We start from the raw sequence: 22,790 nt of genomic DNA, 5'->3' as shown, positions 1-22,790 counted from the left end.
CATGTAAAGGAAGCAAAGGCAGAGAGTCCTTGAGAGTAGTGTATGGGGGCCTCAGGCAATTTGAGGCTCAGGGCTGAGGGCTCCCAGGTGGGCACATGGTGTTCTCCTCCCACAGGGCCCCCACTGCCCAGGTAGCTGCTGCTCCTACTGCCCCAGATAACTGTCTGCACTTGGCTGCCTCCCTCACAGCGGGCCCAGAGTCATAGACCAAATAATTTTCCTCTGGAAATTATGCATCAGGGAAACACTATCATGGCCACCACCTGGCAAGGACAAATGGCAGTGTGGCTGGGTGTACAACTCAGGATTCAAGAAAGGTCAAAGGCTATGACTGGACAAAATTTGTATTTTTTAATTTTTTACACTGGGAATTTAAGCCAGGGACACTCTAACACTGAACTACATCCCCCATCCTTTTTATTGACTTTTTTCTCCACAGGGATATAACCCAAGGGAATGTAACTACTGAGCCCCATCCCCAGCCTATATTTGTATTTTATTTAGACACAAGGTCTCCATGAGGTATTTAGGGCCTTGATAAGTTTCTAAAGCTCTCTTTGAACTTGAAATCCTCCTGTCTCAGCTTCCCAAGCAATTGGAGTAACAGGTGTGCACCCCAGAGTGTGTGTTTGTGTGTGTATGTGTGTGTGTGTGTGTGTGTGTGTGTAAGATTTGGTGAGATATATTGATTGAACTGAGCCCCAAACCTGCCCCCACCACATACATAACAAATCATTACAGAGAAATTTTGTCTTCCATACACTCCAGAACCAGATCAGCCCCTTACTTCCCTCACTCCCAGCTTCCCCCTCCAGGTCACCACCCTCTGGAATCTGTTTATCTATCGCCTCCACCAGTGTTTTTACTACTAATTTGTATCCACAAAGAAGTCCTAATATTTTTGAATGCCTTAAACCTTCCTAAACTAGTGAATCTTCTGCAACCTGCTTTGGCTACTCAATTTATGTTCCTTAGATCCATCCACATGGATGAATACGTGTAGCAATAGTACATTCATTTTAACTCCTGCAAGTTGTTTCACTGTATAAAGAAAGCACCTTGTATTTGCCCTGATCATGGTGATAAACTGGGAAGGTTGTTTCTATTTTCCTTAGTTGTTACAAAAGATGCTACAATGTATATTCCTATACTGGGTTCCTAGCCTGCACCTGGGAGCAGAGAGGAGGCTGGTCCAAGAGCAGTATGTGAACCTCATGTTTTATGTCAAGGAAAAATATACACATTAAAAGGGAAAAGACAGGTAAAATTAAGGTTCAGAATGCATTTTATTTAATCCAATGTATCCAAATTATCATCATGTTGGCATGAAATCAACACAGGGAAAAATACTAGAGATATTCCAACTATTTTTAGTATTGATCCTTTGAAATCTTTCGTATAGTTTATGCTTATTTCATTGCCAGCTTTTCTTTTTCATTTTGTTTTCTGCCATTTTGCTTTCAGATTTTAATCAGAAATAACTGGCCTTGGATGATGGTTTAGCTCAGTGTCAGAGCACTTACCTAACATGTTCAAGGCCCTGGGTTCTATCCCCAGCCCAACCCAAACATATACCACAAGAATTATTTTGTCTACTCAATTTTCACACTATTTATAGGTTAAAAATATTCACCAACCCAAGTTGTCCCAAACAAATAAAGCTTTTCTGATAAAGACCAGGTATCAATTTCTAAATTTCAATTAATGTAAATTAAATAAACTGTGGGTTATTTTGGGCGTGGGATGAGGTGCAATTCTGAGGATGGCACCCAGGGCCTTGTGCATGTGAAACAATTGCTCTACTACTGAGCTGCCTCCCAAACAAACAGAAAGTTTTGAAGTTCATTACTCAATTGTGCACTATCTACACTTCAAGTGACCAAGAGTTCCATGTAGTGAAACCTATGATAGGTATAAATCCATCATTCACTTGCTCAAGTACCTCCATGTTTTCCTCAATGTGGTGCTGCCCATCATGAGCTCGTGCTTGATCTCCAAATTACCCTCAGCATTTGCTATTGTCAAACTTACTCATTTTTGCCAATCTGATGGGTATGGAATTGGCTTACTTTGCTTAAATTGCTTTTCGCTGATAATTCACAAAATGTTTAGCTTTTGCAGAAATCCTACTTGTAACCTTGGCATATGTCCTATGGGGTTATTTATCTTATTCTTATTACTTTATAGAATCTATATATTCTGCATTCTATTTCCTTGTGGATTAAATGAAGTGGAAATGTTTTCTTCCTACTCTGAGTCATCTTTTCTCTTGGTATATGATCTCTTTTTGGTAAATAAAAGTTTTTATTATTAATGCAATAAAATATATCAATGTTTTTGGAGGAGGTCACTCAGTATTAGAGATAATTAGCATGCACAAGACCCTGGGTTCCATCCCCAGCACTACAAAATAAAAGGAAAGCAATCCCATGCAACTTCTCTACCTATCGTAACATCACAGCTCCTGTATTTAAGTGACTTTTGAAAGTAGTTGAAAGGACATTCAGTTTTTATTTGTTTTGAGAGAGTGCTTCACTATGTAGCCCAGGTTGAATGCAATCTTGCGATCCTCCTGCCTCAGCCTCCTGAGTAGTGGGGATGACAAGCATGTGTAGTGGTACCCAGCTACAGACATGTTTAACAGTGATATTCTCTGGTGGCAGTGCCAGCTGGGGCCAGGCATCCCTGGTGGGATGCGCAAGTGGCTTGGAGCAGTGTGATTCACACATTACCTTGTCATCCCAGGGCACTGCTGCTGGCAGACGATTCCTTGGATAGTGAAACCACATCCTATTTGAGGTTCCTCTTTCTTAGAATGGCCAAGCCAAAGATTCCTTTATTATTCAAAACCTGGGGGACTATCAGGAATCCTGGAGAATCTGTCTATAATGCCTTATGTTCTTTGGCCAAGTGGGGAAGTCAGTGGGACACACTGGGTCACCTAATCTGGTGAGGCCAAGATGAGCACACAAGGGAAGCCCTACCAGGAGCTCTGAACAAAAGGCCTGGGTTCTGAGAAAATGCACTCCTGCTCCCCTGCCCTCACCTGGAAATTAAGTCTTCAACCATACTTCCCCAGCTAGGTGGCAGGGAAAAAATTCCACAGAAAGTGAAAAAGTGGAAGACCCATGAAGGCTTGTGCAGGATATTGTGTGAACAGGAGACAGGACAGGAGAAAGCCAGATCTCCTTCCCTTTCTCTGTTCCCAGGACTCAGAGTTCATCAGCCCCAAAGCCTCAACCCTCTGCTCTGGACAAAACCCAGACCCATCACTCTCTCTCTCACAGATGTCAGCAAATTCAGGGACTTCAGAACTGTCCAAGAATGCAAACTGATATAACCATGGAAAACTCTCTGGCAGAATCTATGAAAGGTGAACACACCTGTGCCCTGTACCAACACATCCACTCCTCAACAGATGGGCCCAGAGACACATGAGAGTGACTGTGACATCACTGCTTGGGACAGGCTGACAAACTCACATCAGCAGTAGTGTGGGGAAATAAACTGCGGTTATTCTTTCCAAGTATATGTTATATCACAGGGAGGATGAATATTCTGCAAAGGCACACACAATGCCACAATGTAAATGAATCTCATAGACAGAGGGTGAACAAAAGAATCCTGGAACCAAAACCAGGTGCTCATGATTTCAACCACATGGAGAATGACAAGGGAGAACCACTCATCTATCTTGGCAGCAGAGTTACCCCAGCCTGAGGGCCTGAGGGGCTTCTGGGTGTTGAAAGCATTTTGGTTTTCTATCTGGAGACTTTTCACAAGTGCCTCACACCCTTGGTCCACATGGTTCAGATGGGCTTACTTCACTCCTAGCCACTAAGACGGCATGAGACACAGGCTCAGCCAAACAGAAGTAAGAGTTTCCCCTCAACTGTGGGTCAGATGGGACACAGAAATGGAACTCAGGCCCAACCCATCCCTGGATGTCGCCTCCCTGGCTCCAATAATCCCAGGAAGGGCATGTGAATATCAAGTCCATTGACTAGGTTTCAATGTCCAGACTTCCTTCTGGAGTAGCAAAAAAGATATACTATTGACATGAAGCTTCTAGGAACTGTCCACTGCCCTTAGGGGCAGAAACTGAGAAGAGACCAACTTAGGAAAGCAAAACTCCAAATGGAAATGGAGAACACAAGCATGGGCACAAGGATGTCACTGAGTCCCTGGACCTGGCCATGTCTGCAGCTTGTCCTTTTCATTTCCTGTCTCACTCTCTCTTCTCTCCAGAGAAGTTTCAGTTGGGTTTTCTGCCACTTGCTGTATCTTTCCATGAGTGCAGTCACGTTTGCTTTTTGGAAGTTTTTAGTGTCTAGAAAGTCTTTTGTGAGCCAACCTGTGTCCTCTGTACTGCCATCTAGAGGCAAACAGGCAGTCCGCCTGACCACTGTCACTGATGGAAGACCCCATCTAGAGCATCTGGTTAGCTCAGAATTCCAAACTTTGCCCAAAGTGTCTGGAAACAGTTTCAAAATGAGAACAGGGAAAGGTAGTGGCAATGTGTGGCTGGAGAGAGGCCTGTAGGGACAAATCATAGAAGAATGTTTCAGGTACCAAGCTCCTGCAGAGTCTAAAAGTGTGCCACAACCCCTCCCTAGTCTCCAGAAAACTTTCTTGCTGGCCGCATCGCTGAGCTTGCTGCCAGCCCTCCTGGCATTTTTCAAAGTAAGCCATGTTCTGTACGCCTGTCCAGGAACAATTGCTTGATTTATGAATTCAAGAACTCATGGCTATCTTTAAGTTTCATCTCATAACTTGCATTCATGCATTACTGGATTTTTTATTTTATATGTATCACTCAGTCTTGGATACATTCCTTAATTCCACTAGTAAGTATGAAGCTTGATTAAGTACTAGGCATTGCAGGAGGAGCTGGGAATAGGGTGGTGATGGCCCTGACAGAGCTCACACTCCACAGGGAGTCACTGGTCCACAAGTACATTGGCAGGGAAACAGAGTGCCAACACATGGCCCAAATGTAGGGGAGGACAGTGCCACATGACACTGTTATGGAGAGTAGCTGGTGGGAAGGGGCACCACATGTAGTAGGCTAGGAAAGACCCCCATGGAGAGGAGCTGGAGTGAGGGCCAGAGAGTGGAGGGGAGACGGGGTGGAGATGGGGGTCAAGGTCATGAGGGTCCGAATCCTACACATCCTGGAAAACAGGGCAGCACCTGGGTTTCTGCTCTTAGTGCGATGGGTGACCTAGGAGGGTTTTTTGGAAAATCAATGATGGGATGTAACTTTCATCCAAGACAAAGCCACTGGCAGTGCTATGAAGGGACTGAGGAGAATCAAGTCAAGGAGGTAGTGGGTGAGCATCAGTGAGTTTTCTTGACCTAGCACTGAATATCAAGCAGAATCCAACATGCTCCCAAGAGGAAAGGGTTCAGGTGGAGAGGAGTCATGGATAGCCACTGGTTTGGGCCTGAGAGTCTGCAGGGCTGGTGGTCATTGGATGCCCAATGAAGCAGAGGGTGATACAGAGCCCTGGTGATGAGACAACAGGTGGTCCATCTCAGACAGATGAAATCTGAACTGCTGATTGACACCAGTAAAGAAAGGTATGCCCCTGTCAGAGGCCCAGTGACCCTGTCCAGAATCCATGGGAGCCATCTGTGGGGTTGCAGAGATTTAATCTGGGGCCAGCATGTGACAAATGGAGCCTCATGGGAGCGGGTGATATGGCCTAGATAGAGGGTCAAAGAAGGCTGGGGCACCCCAGGAGCAAGGGTGACATCATTCCGGGATGAAACTTTAGCAATCCCTCCCTCCCAGGCCTCTGCCTTCCCAAGCTGACTGTTCTGTCCAAGCCTGACATTCAGAGAGCATCAGGGAAGTAGCACAGCACAGACTCAGTTCCTCTCACCTCTTGGCCACTAGGTCCAAAAAGGCAGCTGAAGGACAGCAGAGATTCTTGTGGGTCTCCATTTCAGGAAACCCTGTCATCCCTTCCAGTGTCCTGGAGTGTCCCTGTGGGCTGTTATTTCTCTAGCCCAATGCTAAGGAACATGTGGGGGTATGATCTGGGCCCTGCAGAGGCAGCAAAGTAATCTCCACAAACATCTTAAGGAACACACTGTGGCCCATGGGCCTCATGCCAGGAGCAGGAATGCTTCTGTGCCTTCTGAGGGAGGGCAAGTAGGGACATAACCCACAACTGAAGATCCTTCCTCCAGATGAAGCTGCAACCATTAACTGCCCCTCTAGGCTGATAGCCCCACTGGCTGGTGGCCTGGCTGAGCCCAGGATACCTGAAGGATTCCCTTTCTTTATCCTACACCTCTGCCAGGGCCCTGGGCCAGAATCTTCCCAGTCTGGTAGACTCTACTGCTTTTCCCTGGCCATTTCAAACATGACTAACTGACCAGGCAGTGCCGCCCAGCCTCTGCTGATGTAAAGACAGGCTTTGGGACCTTCTGTTACATGTCCTGGGCAATGGATTTCCAGGGGAAACATGAGTCACTCCAGGCATAGTGGACAGGCACTGAGAGAAAGAAGTTAAGATATGTCCTGCCCATTTGTGTGACAAACATCTCCCTGAGGGAACCCCAGGCGATGTGTGCCATGTTCCCTACACGTCGCCTTTGGAGTATCCATGAGCTGCTCAAGCACAGGAACCATCATATGAGTCTGAACCCAGTGACAAGATATCATCTTCCTTCTGGATACCAGAGCCAGAATTCACAACCCAACTAACCTGAGAAAAGGGGCCTCAGTCACAGAAACCTCGAGAAGGCAGAAATGCACACAGTCCAAGTGTCTACCCCAAACCCAAGCTGGGCGGATACAAGACCAACAGCCTCCTCAACCAGGGAGAAAGAGAAAACCCTGCAGAGGTACTTGTGAGGTACATGACCGATGATCGCAGAGGCCAGCCTGTTGCACCATGCTGAGCCAGCAGTGTCTGGGCTCGGCTCCTTGACCTGGGTTCAATATATGAATGCCCTTCCTAACTGAAATTGACACTTTTCCCATGGTCCAACCTCTGTGGACAAGTGAGTGGGCACTTCAGGCTCAGAAGGTGCTGTGCCCGGGGGCCCAGTTCCCAGCAGAACTCCTACACACTCGCCAGGAAGGTCCCAGAAACTGCCATCTGGCTCTGTCTACCAGAAAAAGCACAAAGACCCTTCAACCACACAGACTCCTGGAGACCCCAGGAGTAGTGGGATGGAGGAGGTCCCCTCCTTGGCCCAGTCCTTCAGCAGGCATTTCTGTGAGCATCTTCTAGTTTCCCACTAGGCGCTGCACAGGCACCACCCATTCTCCTAGAGAAGTTGTAGTCTAATAGAAACAGACAAATTTTAAAAGGAAGGAAATGAATAAACAAGATTATTTCAAAGAAGAAAATGCCTAGAATGTGGAAAAGAGAGAGGGTGGGCAGGAGACGGTCATCAGGGGAGGTTACACTGAATAGGTGAGGCCCTGATGAGAGATAAGCTAACAAAGACCCAAGACATGGGAGTAACCATAGGGTTCTAGGCAGCAGGATGGAAGTGCAAAGGCCCCAAGACATGTGACTAGGAACGGGGAGATGACAGCAAGCGTGTGATCCTGAAGGGCCCTGGTGCCACAGCCAGGATTCCAGGCTTTGCTATAACTGCAACGGGAGCCCATGGGAGGATTTTAGGCAGGGGTCAGACTTGGCCTGTTTTTTCCTCTACAAGGAAGATGTCTTTGGCTGCAGTAAGAGAAGTGGAAGAAAGGGGGTTCAGGATGGAAGCAGGAGAAGACAGCAAAACCCCAAGCAAAAACAGACAGGGGAGAGATTAACCAGCGGAAGAAAGAACTCTGCCCCACAAGCCCAATACACCTGAATCCTCTACTTCAACAAGCAGAGGAGCAGATGTCCCAGCAGGCTATACTTCTGCTGTCCTTACCAACTTCTTGACCTGAAGTACAAGCCAGGAGAAATAAATAGTCCAGGGCCCCCCTAAAAGATATATCTAGGCTAGATGTACTATTATTCTTAAACACAAGGCCTTGTGTTTTGTGGTCTCATGCATGTGAGGCTGAGCTACTTCCCAGCCCCAAGTCAGCAGCTTTATTTGCAACCAAGAATCAAGTGGTAACAGTTGGATACAATGGTAGACACCTGAAATCTCAGCTACTGGGGAAGCTAAGGAAGGAGGATCACAAGTTTGAATATAGCCTTAGCAATAAAGGGGGATCCTGTCTCAAAATTACAGAAGTAATAAGTGCTAAGATGGAGCTCAGTGGTACAGTGTCCCTGAGTTCAATCCCCAACACTGGAAGAATAAAAACAAAAGTGGACTTTCACTTATTAAGCAGGGAAGGAGTTCAAAGATGATGAAATATCTACTGCATTATAAAAAAAATTATGATCCTGTTGAAGAGTATGTGGAAGACCTGGGCAAAGTGGTGCCAGCCTGTAATCCTAGAGGCTCAGGAGGCTTTGGCAGGAAGATGGTGAGTTCAAAGCCAGCCTCAGCTTCGGTGAGATGCCAAATAACTCAGAGAGTCCAGTCTATATAAAATACAAAAAGTGGTAGGTATGTGGTTGAGTCACCCCTTCCCCTGCACAAAATAAAAGAGTATGAGGAAAAATTCATAATTAGTAAAATGAATACAAAGTAAATAAAAAGTTGGGAGAATTGCCAAGTCCAGGAAAAACACAAAGTGCAACAAGAAGACATACGACTGAGGTGCACTGAGTGGACACCACTGTGCAAAGCAAAACTGCTGCTATTTCATATAGATTCTGGATTCCAGTTTGTACCCCTGGCACTTCTGTGCCAGAATCTCAGCCTTGCAGTGTGCCAATGCTGCCACTCCAGAGCCAAGGATAGATCACCCTCCTCAGCCCTGTTCACTGTCTTAATGTGACACAGACACATCTCATCAATTGGGTTAGGCTACAAGTCCTGGCTATAAGAGAGGCCAAAATTTTGCAGTTCCCATGGTGGGGAGGTATTTGCTATGGATACAGTCTATTCCAAACTTATGTGCTGAAATCCTGGTACTCTGTGGTGATATTAAGTGGTGTGGCCTAAACTGAGAGCAATGCCACATGCCTCTAATTCCAGCTACTCTGGAAGCAGAGGCAGGAGGGTCACATTTTGAGGCCAGCCTCGGCAACTTAGTGAAACCCTCTCTCAAAATATAAAGGTCTGGAGATTTAGCTCAGTGCTAGAGTGCTCCCGAGTTCAACCTCCAATACCCCCCACAAAAAGGAGGTGAGTGCTGGTGTGAGGACCTTAAGTCATGGTGGTGCTGCCTTGAAGGAAATGCTGTTCTCCTGGAGTGAGTTCTCAGGAAAGAGTTGTTACAAAATATGAGCGCAGTGCCTCCTCATCATGGTGGCCTGCAGCTTTCTGATGTGCCCTCTCCCTCTTACATGCACTTCTTCTGTGATGCCATCTGCCATTAGTCCCTCACCAGAGGTTAAACTGATGAGGCTGTCCCATCTTGAATTTTCAAGTTCTAAAACTGTGAACTCAATAAACCTCTTTGCTTTATAAGTATCTGGGTCCATGTATCTAGTTATAAATACAACCTACTATAGTGTTATTGTTTCTGCCTTCTCCCAAGACTATTCAATATACTAATAGGTGAACTATGCATGGAAAGCCATTTAATAGCTGGGCCTAATGAGAATGAGAGAAACTGCATCCACTTCTTTCCTCATTTACTGGTGTTCTCTGATGTTAGTAGAGAACATCCCCCTGAGGCTTCCTTGCAAAGAGATGCAAAGAGCGTTGGAGTTTTTGAAAATGCACATCTAACTGGGCACAGTGGTTCACACTTGTAATCCAGCAACTCAGGAGGCTGAGACGGGTGGAATGCAAGTTTGAGGTCAGCCTGGGCAATTCAGTGAGACCCTGTATCAAAAATAAAATTAAAAAAAGGCTGGGGGATGTGTCTCAGAGGTAAAACAACCTGATTCAATCCACAGAATCAATCTCTCTCTCTCTCTCTCTCTCTCTCTCTCTCTCTCTCTCTCTCTCTCTCTCTCTCTCTCTCTTCTCTCTCTCTCTCTCTCTCTCTCTCTCACACACACACACACACACACACACACACACACAAAGGAAGAAAGAAAGAAAGCAAAGAAAATTCACATCTAAAGTTGTATCTAATGTACTATTTTACTTAAATTATGAAAGAATTCTGAGTTTGAAATTCATTTTCCTTGGAATTTGAAACATCTATCCATTTTTGTATAGCTTTTAATGTTTCTTTTGCTTTTGAAAAAGTCCTTGGTAAATCTGTTCTTTGATCAGTATGCAGCATTTTTCCTTCTGGTGAGGTTACTTCTAACTTCTGGAGACATTTTATTTCATTTTGTTTTTCGAGAAAGGGTCTCACTACATTGCTCATGCTGGTCTTAAACTCTTCAGCTTAAGTCATCCTCCTGCCTCAGCCTCCCAATTAATCGGGATCACAGGAGGATGCCTGGCATGAGTCACATGCCAAAGGCTGCAGCTCACTAACTGGCTCTGGGGCTCCTCAGTACAAATAAGAGAGGCCACACCAGGCAGCTGCATTCTTCTCTGAATTTGCCTGAAGTCTAGTCCACTTCCTCTCTTGTTTGCTGAAGCTTGAGTCATTTTCTTCTTTTGGGACTGCTATTCCTATGAAGAAGACCTTCTTTGGCTAGAGTGTCAGAGAGATTGGATCTTCTCCAAATTTTTAACTGCAAAAACATATTTCTCCTCCCTTCCCCCAAACACTGCTTTCTTCCCCAAATTAACTCTCCAGAATGAGTCATGAAAGACCACTAGCAAAGTCCCTGCTGCCTGGCAGCTCAAATGTGCTTTTGTGGCAATGAGCATGATCCCACTCTTGCCTGACTCTGAGCTGCTTATTTGTTGTGGGAAAAAGAAAAAAAAAAACACACGTAAAACAGAATCTCAGAAACCTCCAGTGCAAGCTCTTACAGGACTTTAGCCTAACTGCAACTTCTTCACCCTGTTTCCCTGCTTGCATGCCACTCCCATTTTGAATTACTGGCCCTTCTCATGGCCTTTGCCAGTGCCATCCACTGCTAACTTTGGTGTACTAAAGCATACCACAGGAGTATTTCCAGACGCTGAAACAGGGCTGTACATACAGATGACTCAGATGAATTTTTTAGAGTTGTTTGTTAATTTTATTTATTTTTTTGAGAGAAAACTAATTGATCAGAGCCATGCCTGGGTTCTAATTCCAGTTGATACCTGCAGAAAGTAGATTGAGAAACTTGAGAATTTGACTGATCATGTGGATCTGTTTTCAAAGCCCAATCTAAAGGAAAATTCATTCCTGTGGGGCTGGAGATGAAATGAAAGGATGTGAGGGAGGGGTCACCTGCTCACTGAATTTGTGGTGTTACTTCCTCCACCTTGGGAACTTCTGGAAATACTCTGATCACAAAGAGTGGAAAGAAACAGAGGAAGAAAGAAAAGACCTGACAAAACACCAGAGCTCCAACCTAACTGGGTGAATTCCAGAAGAAGAATCTGTCCCTTCTCCCAACCCTGGCCCTGGGCACAGTTAACTGCACAGTCAGCCTGGATCCAGCAGGTGTGCTGGGGAGGGCTTCTTAAGAGCAAGAAACCTAAAATATGGCTTCTGTATGAGATGCAAGCAGAACCTTAGAAACCTGATGAAAGAGGCATGTGCTAACCAGCACATTTCCCAGGGGCCAAGCTAGAGCCTTGTGGGCTGCCAGCCCAGTTCCTGGAAGGATGCTCTAGGGACCCTGCTGCAAGAGCAGGGGAAAGTGAGTGTGGATGATCCCTTCCCTCAGTATTGAGGGAGGACAGCCAGGACTTCCCAAGACATTTCTGGGGAGGAATTGGAGGCCAATACTAAGGGATAAGGATCAAATAACTGCCACTGCTGATCAACAAAGAGAGAGAAATGTTGGAGATATCCAAATGTGGAGAGCAGTGACACTGAATGGAGAGCAGTGTTTGAGTTTGGGGTCTCTAATGACCTCATGGCTGTTGCATGCCTGGTGCCTGAGAATGTTCCTGTGCAATGGCACAGGATGCTTAGCTGCTGTGGCAATGCCCTGTATGAGGAGGCTCTGTGCAAAAGTCTTATCGGCCTCAACCTTAAACTCAGGCACATAGCTCCTAGGCATAGAAGAACTTTCCTGCTAGACAACCACAAAATTCCATTTCTGAGGTTGCCTGTTTAACTGTCATTTTAAACAATGGACTTTCTTGAGCACTGCACAAAGCCCTTAACATTGCACATTGCAACTGTGGATTGCAACTGTGGAAAAGCAACATAAATGTTTCTAGCCCATTTACTGTCTGAGTACAAAGAGTAAGGCTTGTGTAGTCTTTAACCTGAAAATTAGACATATATAAATAAAGACTGCTGGGTAACTCTTTAAATCTGCTTCTCCATCAGAGAGAAGCACTCCAACTGATCCCAGCAATTAATCTTCAAAATCTGCATGTGTAAGTATTTTATTTTCTATTCCACACTGCCCCTGGTCAGAACCTGCAAGAATAGCACATTGGCCATGGCACCAAAACACATAAGAATGGTCACAGGGACATGAAAGGGATCACAGGAATGTGCTTTTAGAACAGAAAGGACATGGCAAAATATGTGATGAAAACAAGAAAAGGAAGAGACAAAGAAGGCAAGAAAAGAATTCATCCTCAAGAATTCAGATCAGGAAATGAGGATCCAGGAAAGAAATCATAAGAGGGTGGTCAGGGGAAAGACATCTCCTGGCAGGGAGCTGGCCCCAGTCTCTGGAACAGGTCTGCCCACCTCTAACCCCGCCAGGTTCAAGGGCAAAGTTTAGTAGGAAATGCTAGTGAGGTACTGAGCAGAAAAGGCTAGGTCCAGAATTGAGGTAGAGGAGGGGACGACCCATGCAGAACTGCTTGGTCCCTCTTGTCCCAAACAAGGCATCCTTGTCTGGAGACTGCTGAGAACCTGGCTTATCACTTCGAGGGCAGTGGTCAAGACTCTGGGGATTCCATCACCTGGTAGGCAAAAAGGATGTGATCAGAGTAGGAGAGGAGAACATTGCACTTGTCCAGACAATCACAGTGTTGTTGCAACCTCCTGCCTCCAATTGTGACCTCCTGCACCTGTTGGTATCCTCAGTGGGGTCGTGTCCACTCTGGGGGATGCCCCAACCTCCCCTAGCCTCCATACAGCAGATGTCCACATTCTCCTGTTCCACACACCCTGGGCTGAAAAAGCCCAACAGTGGGCATTATGTGGAAGAGGGTGCTGGGAACCCACAGAGATCCTCACAGTTGTGATTTCTACCAAGTGTCGGAGCCTGAGGCTGGGTTTGGTCACCTTGGATATGTTTACACACAGTAGTTGGATCCTGGAGAGACCAGAGGTTGCCAACATTAGTATTGGGATGGAAACCACAGGGCCTGGGGCAGGCCTGCAGGGCAGAGGTGCAAGCAATAAAAGGGCTTTGGAGGAAGGACATGGCCCAGGATATATGGCCCAGGGCAGTGTCCTGGGGCAGGTGTGGGACCAGAGCCCACCCACTTCTGGTGTCACAAGCAAATGCTCACACCCTCAACTAAGCAAAGTGCTGACCAAACAAAGTAACTCAGTCTTCTAAGACCCCAGTTGCTCAAGGCCAGGCCTTTGGAGTTCTTTATTTAAATCCCAATACCCAGAGCAGGAGCAGGACTTGGGACTCAATGCACAATGATCCTGATCTTGGTGCCTTAAAACCAGTGGACAGAAGGTGCCATTTGCAAAGTGTGTGAAGGCTGGTGATCTGCCAAGCCTCTTTTATGTTCAAACCTTATGGATAACTCATATATATATAAATTATATATATATATATAAATTAAAATATATAATAAAAATATATAATATTTTAAAAATATATTATATTTTTATTGTATATTTTATAAATTATAAAATATATAATAAAATACATAATAAAAATTTTATATATATAAATTTTCCATAAGAAAATTTACTAAAATAGTGCCTGAAGCATAAAAAAATAGTTATTTTTAAATTATAAGTTTAAATTCCACCCCCATGGTAATTTCCATCATACTCTGCTATCCTGTTTTAAATTACAGGCAGCATCCGGGCAGTGCTTTCCTTCCAGGGACTTCAATGATTCTATGTAGAGTCAACTTTGCACTCTTCCTTCTACCACCTCCAGCTTCCCATTCTCAATGTATGGGATTCTCTCCAACTGTCCTAAATGTTCTCCAGTATTGTGCATCTTCAAGTGCAAAATCCCAATAGTTCCCTACTACCTACCTACCACAGATCCTTTTCCATCCAGAGAAATGGCCACAAGGAAGATCCCACCAAAGCCACAAAGTTTGAAGGAGAAGATGGAGCTTAACCTGTTCTTTAAGGGAAGGGTAAGAATGCAACAAGCAGAAATTAAGAGAAAAAGGCAAAGTAAATGCCATGAGAAAAAGGGCAATGTATTCCACATCACTTCACAGGTATTGACAAGTAAAAAAGAAATAGGAATACTGATTATAGCCAACTAAAGGGAATGTGGAAAAAGGAATGAGTGAAAAGAGAGGGAGAGAAACACTTACAGGATACAGAAAAAAGAAATTTAAATAGATACAAAGGGAGGATGGGTGACTAAAAATGCTAAAATGAAATTAGAAAAGTGGACAATAAAAACAAGATACATACATAAACAAGGATCTTCTCAATTGTTTTTATGTTGTTCTTTTTGCAGAAATGGGGATTGAATCAAGGAGTGCTCCACCACTTAGCTACATCTCCAACCTTTGTTGTTGTTGTTATTGTTGTTTTACATTGAGACAGGGTCTTGCTAAATTGCAGAGGCTGGCCTCAAACTATCCATTCTCCTGTCTTTGTTTCCTGAATCACTGTGATAAGAAGCATGCACCCCCATACCCAATAGAATTGCTACCATGTTGGCAAAATTTTAAATGAGAAGAAGTACTCCTTAATGTTTAGCTTACCAGATAATGACATCAAGGTGCAAAGCCAGTAGGCAGACTTGAGATTTTCCAACTCCAGATTAGAATATCAATAAAACTAAAAGACCTGATATTGCAGATGAAAGAGTCCTTTGTTCATTCTGACTTAACAATACCCTATCACCCACTACTTCCTCCCCAAGGCTTGGCTCCAGGAATTGCTCCAGTAAACAGCAGGTTTCCCCCCCTCACCCTATTTCCCAAAGGACTCACCAGCACTCTAAGCTCAATCATCTCCTATGCTGAACATGATCACACCTTTTCACAAGAGCATCACTTTCCAAATAACTGCAAATCTCTGACAACCATGACTGCTTCATGTGTCATTTGTCTCTCTAAAGGAAGTTAGGGTACTAGTAATGCAAAATGAGCTCTCTAAAATACTTGCTAAATGAGATTACCTCAACTCTTCAAACCTAATCCTAGGTAGAGGCCTACTGATATGATTACACTATGATGCATCCTTCTCCATACTGAGAATCTTCAAATACTTATTGACTAAGAGTAGGAACAGCAGTTATGATAAACCATTCATTCAGTCCTACAAGTGATAAAGGACATAGAGCAGGTTTTAAATGGGACAGTCACTAATATAAGGTGATTCTGAATTATTTCAATGATATTAATATTGTGGAAATTGTGCCTAAAATAATTGAGTTTTGTTATAAATGAAGAATATTCAAATTATGTAATTAAAACAACTTTAGAAAACACATTACTGTATATTAGCTCAATTTAAAATTTGTCAACTTTGATTACTGAAGACATTTGTGTATATATGTAAGCACTTGATCAATTACACTGATCAATAATTATTAAAAATACTAGGGATGAGTTAACAGAAAAAAAAACAGGCTCTTCGGTTTCAAATCAAATAATACCTGACATACAAGAAAAAGACAGCTTATGTTGCTGCTAAAATGGGAAAGACTATGAATCTTTAATAATAAAGGTGGTGACAATCCCAGCTTACACTTGTTATTAACCATGTGTCAAGCACTACTGACTGAGAATTAACCTGTTTTCTTATCTGCAATATGATATATTATATATCTCATAAGGTTGTGTGAGGAAAATGCAAAACTTCAGGAGTTGCAATAGCTAAGTGATCAATAAATGGTTACTATTGTTACCATTTGGGACAGTGCAATCAGGTACCCAGGTTTATTGTGACCACCACGAATAAGATTGATGCTGGTAGAGAGAGAAGCTTCAAGGACAAGACCCACTAGTTGTGCAGGGAACGAGCACAAGTGTGTATCTGACCTTATGACCTTAGGGCTTTGTTATTAGGAGCCCATATTCTTAAATCATAGGTATTAGATATGAACTTCAATTTTAGAGTCAAATAAAAATGTGACCTTGACTTTAAAAGAAAAATAGAAAGTACTTTGGGCTATGGTGAATGAGGAAACCCAAGTTCCAACTTGAGGTAGCTATTTCTACTATGCCCTTATTCTAAAGCTTGGTGAGTTGCAAATGATGGCATGGCCAATATCTTCTATGACCAGAGTGTTATCAGACTTCTCAAAAACAAATTAAATACTAGTCTGGAGGCCAGAGCACAAAAATAGATAAGAGAAATAGGGAGAGGATGATGTACTCAAGGTCCCTTAGAGCAACACAAACAACAGAAACCAGGAATGAGTTGTATACCATAACCAGGGAATCTGATTTGACAGTCACTGCATGTTGAGCTTCCATCAGAGAGATGGTAAGTGAAGTGGAATTAAGTACCTGTGGCTAATTTAACTAGATGGAGAACATTATGTCTTCAAAATGTAATGAAAGTTTTGGAGCACATAATGTGGAAAAAGGAGATTCAGATAACATAACCTTATAAATGACTAATCATTCTGTGAGTTTTCCCCACCAAAGATGGCTATTTATCTTCACAATAGAGATTCATGCTGCATCTTGAAACAAAAAGAACTATTCATTAAGGATGATAACCCTCCATAACAGAAATACTTAGAATAAATTTTTAAAGTTAGAAGAGCATTTTCACATGAATAATAATTGCACCTTAAAATCCCCTGGATTTTTCTACTATAATGTGGCCACAAGAAGCCTCAATTTTTAATTTATCATTTTAAGAATTATATACAGCAGAATCAAATGTAAGTTGTTATAAAAATGGAAAAAAAATTACCTTGGTCTACGGTGAATGAGGAAACCCAAGTTCCAACTTAAGGCAGCTATTACTACTATGCTGTAGAACTGCCACAGGGATGGCTGGCCCAAGAAGGAAGCCTACTAATATTAAAAGAAGCTAGAGACCTGCATTTTTATTTAAAAGTATTATTTCAAAACCTAACCCCCACATTAATATCAAGCAGGTTAAAAAAAAAAAAAAAACTCTTGGCAAGCCATTTTCCAAGACCCTGAGTTTACAAATTCTATGCCCAACCACACTAGCATTTTAATGGCATTCATAATCTTCTCAGGTCCTAATTTTTCCCTACAATTTTGCTTTCTGAAATTTGCCTCAGCTTATGGAATCAGAACAAATGAAGCATAAAAATGCTAAAAAAAAAATTTTCATTTTCTTGACCTGATTTAGGAGAAATTCCAAAACAGGCACCGGAGAGTAATCAAATTAGTACTATACATAAAACTCAAACTCCTTAACAATAAGTTTTATTTCAATTAAAATATTTCTATAACAACTTCTGATCGGAAATACATTAACTGAAAATAACTCGCTTGTAATGAAAAGCAGACTGTTAAGGCTAGTAAATATTTTTCTTTATTTCTTTTCTTTTCATTTTTTTTCTGGTGTCAGGGATTGAATCCAAAGTACTCAACCACTGGACCACATCCCCAACCCCCCACCCCCATTTATAAATTTTGAGACAGTGCCTTGCTAAGTTGCAGAGGCTACCTTTTAAATTGTGATCCTCTCGATTTAGCCTCTTGAGCAGCTGGGATTACAGGTGTGTGCCACCCTGTGCAGCAATTCTTGCTTTTTACAAACCATTGTACCTTGTATTTTTAAAAGAATTCTTGAACCTTTAGAATCCTTAGCCAAGGACAATGAAGGAAAACACTCTCCTATGGTTTCTGATTGATGCTTTAATTTGGATTTAGCTCATCATCAGTGTAGTATGTTATATTCTCCTTAATACCTCTTCTGATGTTATACTGACAATTTGACCAAATGAGTTTAAAAATATCCTGAATATTTGAGTGTATTTTATAAATTTACAATCACTAGTGCTTAACATATTGTTTATAATATTAAATATTTTACAGGTCCCCATCTAAAACAATCTACTGATGGAAAAAACAAATGCTGCCAATGGTTATACTTCCTCTCCTCCGCAGCTTCAACAGTGCCTGAAGACTCCTTCCACCAAGTTGCAGATTATATGCATACTAAATATTTTTCCCTATCTTATTTTTGTTCTTATTTTTGATGACTCAAAAGTCACTGAACCTGTCTTCTGGGTTTTCTTTTTGGCATTGTCCACTCCCACTTGCCTCCTTAACTGCCAATTTACTTCATCCAGGATCCATGAGTATTTGCCTGAGTGTTAAAGATGGCAGGTGTTTTAACAATCAATGCTTATTCTGGAAGCCCAAAGAAAGCTAGTATAGCAATAGCCACATGGGTTAATTAAGGTATTTAGGCATTTGTTTCTCATCTGTCTATGGGATAATGCTATCATTAGCGAATTAACTATGATAATGTATTTAAAGTGTGCAATGCACACACAATAGAGAATAACGGTGCTATTGGCCAATACTGGTTATCCCACTCCATTTAGCATCTAAATCAGAGACAGCTATTTCCTACTTCAGCAGAAGGAATTTAAATCGAAACACCACACAAGACACACGAGTCTGTTTGAACTACTGCAACCCAGCTCTATTAGGAGTTTGTAATAACCACCGTAATAATTCATTTTATCTTTCAATGCGATATCACTTACAAAGTCCGAGGAGTTACAAAATCAAGGATCCTCTACATTGTGAATGCACAATGGAAAAATGAGATGCAGAAAGAGAATGTGAGGAGGGGGCACACATATTTTAAAATAACCCTATTTCCACTTAGCATGTGCAACAACAACAAAATAAATCCTAAATCCAGCAGCACAAACAGATGTTTCCTAAGGAAAACAAAAGGCTAGAGATTGTGCTGAAAGCTTAAGGAAAGTAAGTCTGGATGTCTGTAAAGGATCATTCTCAAACGAACGCCATGGGAACTAGTCAGACGCCACCCCATCCATTATTCCCGAATTCCAATCTCAAAGCCCTGACAAAAAGTTGAGAGAGAATCAGACACAGCACAGATCCTATGGCACACCAGAGCACTAGCAAAGAAGTGGGGGAACACATTGCAGAAGCAGCTTACTATTCCCAGGTGGGAAAACAGGAGGAGGCACCCAACTGGCTGCAGCCCCCTGGGGAGCTAGGTGTCTGGAGGAGTTGGGCGCAGCTCCGTGACTGGGAGGCAACGTCCTGGGGAAAGGGAGGAGGTCGGGTGTGCAGGCTCATAGGGACTCCGGCAGGCGTCGCGAGACAAACACCCTACACTCACAATTCTGCCATCCCCGCTCCTTCCTGCAGCTCCCTCCAGTTCTCCTCAGTCGCTCCACCCCGTGGGTCCACGGAACCCGCCAAGCAACAGCACCCACACCGTCACGGAAACCTCTAGAGTGCGCCTGGACCGCCTCATGTCCACCCTTGGGACAGAGCTGCGACCTGCCTTCTGTTCAAGCGCACAGGAGTGCAGCGAGTGCAGGATCCAGGTCGGAGCCAGGAGGGAATGAGGTAGAGCACTAACCCCAGTGCACAGGACAGAAAGGCAGTGCCTTACCCCGCCTGCGGTGTGGTTCCTCCAATCCACGGAAAAGTCCGAAACTGGGCATCCAGCACTGCCTTACCCTACTGCTTGTGGCTGGTCCACCTTGCCAAAAGTCCGAAAGTGGGCGTGGGGCGCTGCCTTAACCCCGCCTGCTTGCGGCTGGTCCAACAAGCAAAAAGTCGAAACCTTCACGTGGATGGGCGGTGCCTTACCCCCGCCTGCGTGGGGCTGGTCCACCCTGTGAAAAGTCCTAACCTGGGCGTTGAGCGGTGCCTTACCCCACCTCCGGTGCGGGGAAAGTCTGAAAATGGGCGTGGGGCGGTACCGCTCACCCAACCCGTGAAATGTCCCAACCTGGGCGTGGGGCCCTGCCTTACCCCTCCTTGGTGCGGCCAGTTTATCCCGCGAAAACTACCAACCTGGGCGGTGGCGGTGCCCTACCCCGCCTGCTGTGCTTTGGTCCACCTCGCCAAAAGTCCCAACCTTGGCGGGGCGGTGCCTTAACCCTCCTGAGGTGTAGCTGGTCTGGCACGGCAAAAGTCAGAAACTGGGCTTGGGGCGCTGCTTTACACCGCCCGTGTGCACCTGCTCCAACCCCGGAAAAGTCCAAAGCTGGCCGTGAGGCGCAGTGGGACCCGCCTTCGCTGAAAAATGGCTGGCACCAGGATTTTATCGCCAGATGGTTGGCATTTAACAATCGCTCAAGCTGATTGTTAAGATGATTCTTGCAATAAGTCTCTGCGCCCTGTTCTTCAATTCCTTACATTTCCCAAATGTCCCTCTTTGTTTTCACGTTTCATTGATTTTTTAAAAATATATTTTTTAGTTGTAGATAGACACAGTGTGTTCGTTTGTTTTTTAATTTATTTTTATGTTGTGCTGAGGATCAAACCCAGTGCCTCAAGCATGCAGGGTAAGCCCTTTACCACCGAGCCACAACACCAGCCCTGTTTCATTGATTTTGTTGTAATTAAAGGGAGCAGATGTTGATAGCACTGATAATACTGATTGACCCTTCTGAGGGATAATAAAATGAGAAGGTGCAGAAGGAACATTATGGAGTACCCTTTCTGCTACCTAAAGCGTGGTCTTTGTCCCCATTGCCTATCCAATAAAGATGGCAGGGTTTGAGAAAAATGGGGAAAAGAGTTTTATTGTTTTGCTAGCTAAGGAGAAACATGGTGGACTCCTGTCTCAGAGGGTGTGATTTTCTCTGCCTTGGGGAATACAGGAATGTTAAGAGGAAAACAGAGGCTAGCATTCAAATATGATGGGTAGATATAATTAGTGGGCATCTATTGGGTGTCCTTGATAGCTGTTGCTGGAATTCCCAGATTTGGGATAATGTAGGTTTTTAATGGCTACTAGTTTTCATGTAAGCTACTAGTTTTCCTCTAAAAACTGTTTCTGCTTTACTCCATAAGTTTGCGACCTTTCATTTTCACTTTCATTTATTTCCAAGTTCTTTGCAATTTTTTAGTTGAATTTCCTCGTTGAACATGGAAACCTACATTATAAAAGAAAAGCACTCTCAACCCAATAATCTACCCTTCTAACTTACAAAAAAGGAAAAGGCAAACCAGAAATCTAAGGAAAACAAAGGAAGGAAATAATAAAGTGAGAACAGACATTAATAAAATAGAACTTCAAAAAAATATAGATAAAACCAAACATTTTAAAAACCTTTTGAGAGGGACAATGAGTATCTAAATAATCAATATATCTAAGATGAAATCACTGGAAAAACACTGAGATAAATAAAAATGAGAAGATTTAAATTACTAAGTTTAGAATGACTCATGATCAATGTTACAGAAGCACTCTACCACTGAGGGTGAAGGGTACCCCTTCACTTCGGTATTTTATTTTGAGACCAGGTATTACTTGAGACCAGACTGGCCTCAAGTTTGTGATCCTCCTGCCTGAGACTCTCCATGAGCTGAGACTACAGGCATATACCCACGTGCCCTGGAGAACCAATGTTATTTTGATACCAACCACACCCAAATACCTTTAATTATGGGGAAAAATGACTATCAACAAATGTGTTTTATAAATACAGTCTCAAAAAATGGGGGTAGCATGTCTGGGGATATGGCTCAGTGGTTAAGTACCCCTGGGTTCAATCCTTGGTACCAAAACACAAAAATTAGCAAAAATAAAATAAAATATTGAGTCACCAGTGTATAAATGGAAGTTTAGTTCAGTACATACTGTACTCTTCTCCATTGCAACAGTGTATTATTTATTAAGATCTATCATTACTCCTAAACTAACATCTGGCTTTGTTTCAATTTTAGAGTGGCTGACCCTGTCTCTGACCCAGGGAGAACACAAGGCAATGAATTGGAACCTCAGCAGATTGTAATTTGAAGGACAAAGTGTACTAGACATTTCTAAACCATAAAAAAAATGTATTATAAATATAAATTTTCTATCAGATAGTAGCAATTTGGCCAGATAGGTATGGCAATGGGAACTGATATAGCATCAAAGCTAAGAGGGCAGGCTAAGGTTGGACAGACTTGGATTAGATTTCAGCATTTTACTATTTCTGTATTCATGAGCACATTACATAGTCATTCTAGATACTGTGGTATCCTGTACAGAATCCTCTCCTAAAGGCTACACATTTTACTTGCAGCTGCTGGGAATATCAGCCAGTGGTAGAATATACTAGGATTGTTCTTGGCATTAGGATATTTCTTGCTGAAGGCTTTAGCATGCATAAATTGGCTATGGATCCAGGGGGAAGTTTCTTAGTTCTGGTCACTTAAAATACAAGCTCTACTTCCAGCAATAAGCAGGCAACTTGAATATACTGATTTGCCATTGTATAGGGATGACTGAAGCACAAATAAGAGTTCAAATTATTTTTTCATCTAAAACAATTGATATAATTAGTGCTATAACTTTTAAATTTTTTTCATCATTGACTGGATATAACATGCCAAAGATCAAGAGGATGAGCATGTATCCTTCATGCCTTCACAGAAACAACACTGTATTTCACATTTACCTTTGC

Source organism: Ictidomys tridecemlineatus, chromosome 3 (genome assembly GCF_052094955.1).
Source record: "Ictidomys tridecemlineatus isolate mIctTri1 chromosome 3, mIctTri1.hap1, whole genome shotgun sequence".
NCBI lineage: Eukaryota > Metazoa > Chordata > Mammalia > Rodentia > Sciuridae > Ictidomys > Ictidomys tridecemlineatus.
This window is presented reverse-complemented; position numbering follows the sequence as displayed.